General features: G+C 40.0%; 1 pseudogene; it reads right to left on the bottom strand.

The window, feature by feature from the left end:
* Positions 1-6,723: 6,723 nt before the first annotated feature.
* Positions 6,724-6,842, bottom strand: LOC111737898 (annotated as a pseudogene).
* Between the last annotated feature and the right edge of the window lie 3,433 nt (positions 6,843-10,275).

Below are 10,275 nucleotides of genomic sequence, written 5' to 3'. Positions count from 1 at the left end.
TGAGTCAATATTTCTTCTAAAAACAGTTCTACCACCTTAATAAGCCTAAGAATCAACTACAGAGCATGTCTAATGTTTATTCCCGAGATGCTTTCCCAGGATCTGATTTCAGAGGGGATGGATATAAAGCCCAGGAGTTTATGTTTTAAACAACCACCCCCTCACCAAGCAGATTCCCCCTCACTCTATGAGAAACACAGTACACCCAGAAGCTTTCTTCATGAGTAAGGTTAGACTCTATTGGTATAGGTTCAGTGAATGCCAATGAGTACCAGCTCACTCTGGAGTAGGAAGACCTAGCTGCAATAGGGTCTGCTACTTATATGCCCTTGGTCTAGTTACATGACCTCAGTTTTCTCATCTATATTTCCTTTATGCAGGGGATACCTAGAATGCTTATGAATGAATAACTGATATGAAATTACTAGCTCCTGAATATCAAATATATGCACAGGCAAGCAAAGAAAGCTCATTCCAGGCTGGCTTATATTAAAATAGACATTACTTTTTCAGAAACCTTGAAATAGTGACATCCATCCTCATGAGAAAGGTAGCCCAGTATCCTAGCTGGAAGTTGAGATTGCAGAAGATATGGATTTTCTATCTCCTGGTCTATAGGGCTGTTGTAATGAGAAGTAATATGGGTTTTATGGGAACTTTTGTTACTTTGCCTTAAGGGTTTATAGATATACATTTTGGTGTGGAAGATGTAAAATCATTATATATATATATGTTTATATAGGGCTTCAGAGCAGTGGATTGAGTTGAATGAATTGTTGGAATTTCATTAAATCTATTGCTAATTATCCCTTGAAAAAGAATAACCTTATTGGTCAGTTATAGAAAAAATTATGGCTTTCAAACAGCCAAAAACTATTGAATCATGAAATTCTACCTTGGAAAAGACCTAAGAGATCCTTCATTCTTATTCATTTTATTCCCAGATTCTGACTGTCAAACTTAGGCAAAATTCTCAAAACTGCCTAAATTGTTGTATTGTACTGGAGTTTCATCGTGCTGACTATAATTTGAAACAGGTTCACAAGGATTCAAATGTCTTTGTCATTCAGGTTGTATTTATTTATTTTTTCATATTTGGGTTTGACTTCTACAAGTACATTTCAAATTCCATTTCGATTTTTTGTCTTGTTTTGCTTTAGAGAATGGAGTCAGATCAAGGGGGTTGTTTGAAATAACAGAAAAACAAGCTGATATCAAGACTGTAGCACAAAGGAAAAAAATCTAAGGGATAATAAGGCTGTCTGAGTCAGCTGGGGCTGCTATAACAAAATACCATAGGCTGTGTAGCTTAAAAAAACAGACGTTTATTTCTCAGCTCTTAAGACTGAGAAGTCCAAGATCAGGGTGCCAGCAGATTCCATTACCGGTGAGAACCCTCTGCCTGGCTCTCACAGGGCCACTGCCTTGCTGTGTCCTTACGTGGCAGAGAGAAAGAGCTCTGGTCTGTCTTCCTCACGTGAGACGTCAGTGGGAAAGAGTGAACATTCTATGCAAGCTCTTCCGGCTTCAAAATGCTATGACTCCGTGATCAGCTGATGCCTGGCTGCTGGTGGGCGCTGCAAAAATGTAGGAGAATGAGTGAATACACGAGTTAGGTGCCTATGGAGAGAAAGAAGTCTCCGGGCCTCTGGAACTCCCCAGACCTTTATTAAAAGACACACTTTTGAGATGAAAGATATCATCCAGTTGCGAAGCACACCATTGAGGTATATGTACAAAACAGTTTTAGTGGAAGATGTTTCAACATTTTTCTTTTTAGCAATTGTCGTTTACGTAAACCCAAAAGGCAACACAGTTTCCTGAATATCTGATAAAGCTTATTGTTTCTTTTCTCTCAACCTTTCCACAATGCCTACTGTGACCCTGGCTAAGGAATCATCTCAGGTTAGTACATTTGAGTGTCATCTTCCCTGTATTTCATGTTGATCTTGTCTGACTCTTTCTATGAATCTCATACAAATTCTGACATTTCCCTTTTAACTCTGAGCTCAATGCCTAGCTATTTTATATCAACATTCCATGCTTTAGTTAGCTCAGCTTGAAGCAAAGCTATGTCATCTTCAGATGAGCTTTCCCACAGTTTTCTGAGAAAATAACCATAAGAAATATGCCTGACACGGTTTTTGAGTTAGACTGAAGGAGAGACACACATTCTAACATTGTGCCGGGTACACGGCCTACCTTCAGTAAGAGATCGTTGAATAAATAAATAACTGTCATCCAAATGTTCTTCCCAAGACAAACCTTTCCCTATCACCTGTTAACATCCCTTTGTTTGCCAGCTATTCTGCAGATCTTTGAGGCCATGTGTTCACCACAGACAGAGGCGCGAGCCCCAATTCTATACTAGTTCTGCCATATACATAACAGGCTTTATTCCTCCCAGCAGGCTTTCGCTACTCCCACGTGGACTTCGATGTGATCATGGCCCCTGGCAGGCCGTGTAGTCTTCCTTTGAGTCAGAGCTCTTTAACGGGAACACACAAAGGAGGGTGAGGCGGAGGCTCATTCTTCCAGGCCCTGCAGGGTGTTTGGCCAGTGCTTTTCCAAGTTATAGAAAGGAACTTCAGTCTTTTATTAGAATACATTTCCTGGCATGGCGTTCTACCCCACACAATCTACCAAGACTTTTACTCCCCGGATTACCTTAAAATCCTCTATCAGTGAGGGCCAGCCCAGGAAAGGTGATGGTAAATGACAGACTTCATTCAGAGAATGAGACCATTATAACTCACCACTAGAGGGGGTTGAATAGTGTCCTGCAAATATCTGTGTCCATCCAGAATCTCAGAATATGACCTTACTTGGAAAAAGGTCTTTGCAGATGTAACTAGGTAATATGGGGTAATATTGTCTTAGATTGGGCCCTAAACCCAATGACTGGTGTCCTTATAAGAAGAGGAGAGGACATATGCAGACACACAGAAAAGGAAGCCACATTACGACAAAGGTGGAGACTGGAGTGACACAGCTACAAGCCAAGGACTGCCAGCCACTCGGAAGAGGCCTCGGAGGGAGCATCACGCTGCCGAGAGCTTGATTTTGGATGTCTATCTTCCGGCACTGCTGGATCCCCAAAGGGAAATTATATTAAGGTAAGATAATACTGTTCTGGATTTTGTACCATGATGCCATAGGTCATCAAAGTCTTGGGCCATTATGGAGAAAGAGAAGAAAAGAGAAAATCAAGCACACATGGGCCCAATAGTAAAGCACTGAGCTAGATGTTTGACACGTATATGTACATAATTTTATTTAATTCCCAGATCAAAACCCTGTGAGATGGTGTATCAGTTAAGAAGAAAGTAGACATAGTAACTAATAAAATAAACAAAATAGATAAAATGATTTGTATATTAGAGGAGGAGACAAATCTGATATCTCTCATGTAGAGGATATACTTGTTTATATCCATGAAACACATACCAAATGTAAGGTAATTCCCTTTGAGATTTTATAACCAAATGTCACTAGTCTCAAGAAGGATGGCGAAGAAAGAAATTGGTAATCATATAGGTAAATCTAAACAAGCAACAAAAGTAACAAATGATTATATTAGATAAAAATACTGGGCACATAACATGTTAACATGTTAAGATTGGAGGGTTTTGAATGATGCAGGGAAGGGAGGAAATATTAAATTAAATATAGACTTACATTGCCTATATCTCTTAATAGTAAGAATAACTACTAAAAGGACACAGAAAGAGATTGTAAACCCTCCACATCAGTAGAGAGAAGCTGAAGGGGATGTCGTCTAACTCTTCGGCAGGCCACCTCGACCAAGCGGTACCTTTCGGTTCTAGTGCACACCACGATGAGAGAGAACCAGCTTAGCACTGCCCAGCCAATGGATTCGCTACTCTTGGTTCCACTAGCTGTGGCAGGAGGGTCAGAGGCAGAGACTTGCTTAAACAGTGACTGTGGATACGGGGCAGATACTTTCTAGAGAGATGATGGGCTCTGCCAGCACCATAAAAAATATGTCTATTCCATGTGGTAGAATGATGCAGCTAATATGAGACGTCATGACTCTGAAGGTTGTCTCGGTATTAAAAGTAAACACTAGAGATTTTGATTTCCCAAACGGTATCAACAGCACAACTTTCAGGATCAAATTAACTTGCAATTAAAAAAAAAAAAGAATATGATTGTCTCCATCATATATAAACCTACACACACACACACGGATGCACAAAGAAAACAACTCCACAGAACCCCAAAGGTGCAATCTATGTGGCACCATGTGGGCAGGAATGGATGTGTGAGCAAAGCCAGCATGGAAAGTGTCTCCAAACACTTATTCATCCTCCCACCACCTCCCCAAAACCATTGTGATGAGTTTACAGCTTTGAAAATATAATTAACACTTTTACTCATGGGAGAGTAGATCCTGAGAATTTTAAAAGGACATATTAGAAACAGAATCACGTCTCAATGAGCAACAGTTTACCCGAAGGATAAACGAAGTATAACCACTATTTTCTCGTCTCCTAGGAAATGGAAACCAACATAGGCTTAGGTCAACCTTTCTTTGAATCCTGCTGTCATTGTCCCATCCTTCCACCAAATTTGAAAATTAAACCCCACCAAGTACAGGTCCAAGCAATACCACAATGAAAGCCCAGAAAGACTATTTGAATAAATAAGACCTATAACTTTCTGGATCTCTACTATAACTTCACCAGCACGCTCAGGGCTTTGGGATGTCGAGAGCAGCGTTCCTGCCAAGGATGCTGCTTTCGTGGTGTGAATTGAGGGACGCTGTGACGTTCTCTTTATGCTCAAATATCTCTCCTCTAGGTCTGCCACGATGCCTGAGATCCTCCGTGAAATTACATGTATTTTACTTAGGAGGAAGAAACACATAAAACTGTCCATGTTAGACAGCAATTCGGCGTCATCTTAAGGGAAGAAGACACAGAGCTGGGAGATTTGGGGGAAGGGACACAGAGGTCCAGGACAAGAGATGCTACTGAGTCAGTCAGGGGAGGGCTCTGAGCCCGGAGCACAGAGAAAGGAGGCTGGGGGATGGGGGGAGGGAGGGAAAGAGGCGGAGAGAAGAAGGCACTAAACAAGGCAAACTTCGTCCACTTAATTCTTCTCCCTCGAACTGAGCAAACAGGACAGAGTGTGAGCCCTGCTGGGGGAACCACGGGCTAAACTACAGACCTTCGCCCTGGAACAGCTGTTTTATGTGAAGATGTGAGGAATATATTACTTTTATATTAAAACAAATACAGACTTGCTTTGGGGTTAATTGCAGCATCCACATGGCTATTTTAAAGAGAAAAACAATAGGAGGCTCCAACTTAAAATTTGTGCTTACGGTGGACTTCTTGGGCGGTGATCCTGACTCATTTTCTCAGCTGAGTCACCTCGCCTGCTCAGGCAAGTGAGCGTCACTGCACACCGGGAACAGTGGCTTGCGAATGAGCTTCATGGATAGGAAACTAAGGAAACTTGTTCCGGGAAGGTCACTGTCAAAAACATAGTACAGTAGTAAGAACACGTGTTCTTCTCAATCGAAGTTCTTGAGAAATTTTTTTCTGGCTGAAATCCTATTGGGAACTATCAAACCATAATATGGCCTCTGTACGCTTGGACATGTCACAATGCAGCGTCTGTAACGCAGCCCGTTTCTGTCAGAGCTGTTTGGGACCTTCTGCTTCCTTTACAGCTGACAGGCATCCTCCGTGCTTATCTAGCGAAATGTACCTAAGACGTGCTCGCTGCTACCGGAGGCGACTGTGCTTCCAGCTACAGTCTCCTTTGCCTGGAAAGGTGAATACTCAGCTTTGCCTTCCAGTTAGCGTCTGTATTAGTGGCAGGCTGCGTGCTAGGGAAAGTGGAGAGGTGCTGGTGTCGCGTGGATGAGAAGACCTATATTTTAGTCCCTAATCTGTCCTTTCCCAGCTGTGTGACTGTGGGTGGATCATTTTATCTCCCCAATTTCTGTTTTTCTCATCTGTAAGGTGGGCATACAAACTGCGAGACTACTAGCCCACAGGGTTCCTGAGTGAACTGGAGATCATGAAAGCACAGTGTGACTGCTAGAACTCATGGGAACATAGGACCTGTTCTGACAGGGCACAGCTCATTGTTCCTTGTCACATCTCGATGTTTCTCTAACTTGTGGGGAGTCATTACTTCGTCTTCTATTTTTGCTAGTTTATCTATTCTTAACTGGCTGACAGAAGATAGCGCAACAAGATGCTGGCAGTCCCAGCGTTTACGATCTGGGTAACTTTGTGCAAGTTATGTAACCTCTCTGAGGTCATCACCAGGAAAATGGGAATCGTAATAGCTAACACATGGAGTTGCAAAGATTACAAGCAGCAGGCACTTGATACACAATACTTGCTTGTTATTATGATGTTCTCTCTCCCCACTTCTCTTCACAAGTATTTCGTGAAGGTCTCAAAAGACAGCCTGGATCTTCCAGTTTAAAGGCCCTCTCTCTTAAAGAACCTTGGACGCCTCGCCTTGGCACTATACTGGATGCCTTGCATTCAAGTTGTATTAATAGGTGTAGAGATATTTAAGTTACCTGTGTCTCCTTGAGGGAGCTTCAATAGTTTGTGTCTTTGAGACATTTAGAGGAGAAAGTGCTCTTAGAAACCATCTAGGAAAGGGACATCAGAATCACCACAGCCTCCCTCCCTCGACACGAATTCTTTTTTTTTTTTTTTTCTTTTTTAACTCCTACAGCACCCGGTATTCCCAGGTGGTCTCCCATCCAAGTACTAACCAGGCCCAACCCTGCTTAGCTTCCGAGATCAGACAGGATCAGGTGCATCAACGTGAATTCTAATGTAACAAATATTATAATGCAGAAAACTATATAAGTATAAATGTTTTTCTTTCCCTGAAATTCCTGTGAAATGTAAAAATATTACATAACTAGGGACCCTGCGTTTGCAAAAAGACAGCAATCTTGTTAAGAAAACTATTCGTTGCAGACCGTAATTAATGAAGCACCATCTGTGATATTCAGTGTTCTTTGCATGGGCTGTGACTATCTAGGCAAATTATTTTGCTTTTTACTGCAGATGGGAAAAAGAAGAGTGTGTAAGCAAGCAGAAGTATGACATGAACTATCAGTTTGGTTGTATATGCTATGCAGTTGAGAAATTTTTATTTATTAATGTAAATTCATTCATTTTCCTAGAAAACTCGATTTAAAATCCATATTCAACTTTACATTATTCTCCACCTGATCCTAAACATTGCCTCCAGATCAATTCCCACAAATCACCTGCTTCCTCTTCAACCCTCAGGTAAAACTAAAACTCCTTAACTTGGGATTCAAAACGTTCTACATTCCAGTCCTTCCTGAGCCTCCAAATTTAGTTCTCAGGACCAGCCCACTCCTGCTGCTATTGCTCAATGCCCATTGAGCCAAATTCATATTCTAATGGCCCCCAAATGTGTTGACTCATGAGCCTTGCCTGAGAGGCAGGATGCCTCGCCATAGCCTATCTCTCCTCTCTGGTGGTCAAAATCCTACTGATCCTTCAAGGCAAGACACTTCAGCTAGTAATTTCTTCCATATGTTCTCAATGCTTGTTCTTTGAAAAAAACATTTATAGAGCTAAACTTTTATAGCACTGATAGTGTCTGTAAAAATAGTATGGCACTTTGGCTAACTGTTTGTATTTTTTAAAATCAAATGTACCGAAGTATAATCAGCATACAGTAAAACTGGCTGTAAGGGTGTAGCGTTCTGTGAGTTTTTGTTAAAAAAGTTTCATCGGAGTATAACTGACGTTCAATAAACTGTATATTTAAAGGTAAAATGTGATGATTGATATGTATACATGGATGAATTCATTGCCACAATTAATATAATGAACACATTCATCACCCCCAAAGTTTTCTCATACTCCTTTGTAATCCTTCCCTCCCATTCCTCCCTGTATCCTCCCCCTCCCGTCCCCAGGCAACCACTGATCTGCTTTCTGTCAACACAGATTAGTTTGCATTTTCTAGAATTTTATACAAATGGAATAATAAGCATGTACTTCATTTTGTTCGTCTTTTTTTAGTCAACATAAATATATTTATTTTTGATATCCACCCATGTTGTGCATATATCAATAATTTATTCCTTTCTGTTGCTGAATAGTATTTCATGTGTGGATATGCTGCAGCTTATTCATTTATTCACCTGCTAATGAACATTTGGAGTGTTTCCAGTTTGGGGCTATGACAAATAAAGTTGCTATAAACATTCAGGTCTAAGTCTTTTCTTGAATGTATGCTTTTATTTCTCTTGCATAAGTATCAAGGAATGGGAATCACATGGGAATAAGTTTAACCATTTAAGAAACTGCCAAACTGTTTTTCCATGTGGTTGCACCAGTTTACATTCCCACCACCAGTATATGATAGTTCCAGTTGCTCCACATGTTAACCAACACTTGGTGTGGTCTGTCTTTTTAATTTTAGCATTCTAATTTGATTTTAATTTGCATTTCCTTAATGTCCTCTCAAATAATTTCCCCACTCTTTAATTATATATTTTTTCCTTAATATTGAGTTTTGAGAGTTGCCTATATATCTGGATACTAATTCTTTATCAGATATAAGATATGCACATTTTTTTTCCCCCAGCCTGTGGCTTGTCTTTCCATTCTCCTAACAATGTTTTTCAAAGTGCACAAGTTTTTAATTCTCATGAAATCCAATTTATCAATTTGTCCTTTTTTGGAGCATGCTTTTGGTGCTATAGCTAAAAACAAAAAACAAAAAACAAAAACCTTTGCGTAACCCATACTCATAAAAAAAAAAAACAAAAAAACTTGTTATGTCTATCAGCGATTTAAGTTAACTTTTGTATACAGCGCAAGATATAAATTAGATTTGGAGAGGCTATCGATGAGCACTTTTACTTTGAAGTTGAGGTGGCTCTGAGATATTCAAGTGAAGAGTCCAGCTGAAACTTGGAAAGAAGGATCTGGAGTCAAGAGAGAGGATGGGACCTGAAGCATAAGAAAGGGAACTTCTGGCCTGTGTTTGGTGGTTAAATGTACTTTGAGAGACTGAGCATATTGAGGAAGAACAAAAAGAGTAAGAAATGTGCACTTATAAAAATTGGAGGAAATTAACATCAACGAAGTAAAATGACAGCATCTCTCAAAAATGTCATTATTAGTCAGCCAAAAAATAAGATTAATGCCATCTATATGGATGGATGTAAAACTGCAGTCATTTTCAAATTACTAAATGAAAATGTTTTCCCCTAATACCTGAGCCTGGATAGCCATTTTGCAATTCTGGAACATATCCATGGACCATTCCAATTTACCTGTTCCCTAGAATTTAAAATTACCCAGTCATGGCTTTTTACCTAAACTCAATTTCTGAGTTTATTACTTTCCAAGGTTGAGTCCCACCACAATATTTCTAAATGTTTTTTTTTTCTTCTGAATGCTTAAATTCAGACCCAGTTGAAAGCTCTTGACTGAAATCCTTCATATTAATAAAGAGTTGACAGTGGAAACTACATTAAAAGGGTGATATGTTATCCTTATTAATTTTCCCATCTCTTGGCCATAAATTATATTGTGATGGGTGCTCTGATCCTGGGAATGCTATTCAGATATGTAACAGGGCAGTTAGTACCATAGGGACTGGTTCAGATGTGACACATCTGGGAAGGAAGAACTTCTAACCTCAGCAGTTATTCAGTTCAGGCGGCCTTCTTGCCATATCTCATTTTCATCAGCTGGAAGCTCAGTGGCGTTCATTTTGGTTGAACAGTTTGTATATGGATTGAATACCTTTTTGGCCACGGTAGAAGGCAACTGTTAACCTTCCTTGTATAGAAATGTTGGCACAGAAGCCAGAAGTTACGCAGTGCAGAAATAATTTTGTTACAAAGATGTATATGCAGCTCCTGATGCAGCGTTATGTCATCATTCTGCCTTGAGCATCCTGACTCACTCTTCACATTGGTATTCACATTGAATTAACATAAATTCAAGACAAAATTCTCTCCGTATCACCTTAGGAATACTGACTCATTTAGTTTCTGTTGCATTAATAGTCACTTATTATTCAATTTTACTAATGCATATAACATTCGTTTTAAATGATAGTAGCTTTATTTACAGGAGGAGCACTGAAGGGGCCACACCTATATTTAAATTGCAGCTCTGCCACTCACTAGCTTAATAACCTTGGGCAGGTTACTGGATTTCTCTGTGCCTCATTTTTCTCATAAGTTAAGATGGGAATGATAGCACCTCA

Source organism: Pteropus vampyrus, unplaced genomic scaffold (assembly GCF_000151845.1).
Source record: "Pteropus vampyrus isolate Shadow unplaced genomic scaffold, Pvam_2.0 Scaffold32, whole genome shotgun sequence".
In the NCBI taxonomy this organism is placed as follows: Eukaryota; Metazoa; Chordata; class Mammalia; order Chiroptera; family Pteropodidae; genus Pteropus; species Pteropus vampyrus.
This window is presented reverse-complemented; position numbering and strand designations above follow the sequence as displayed.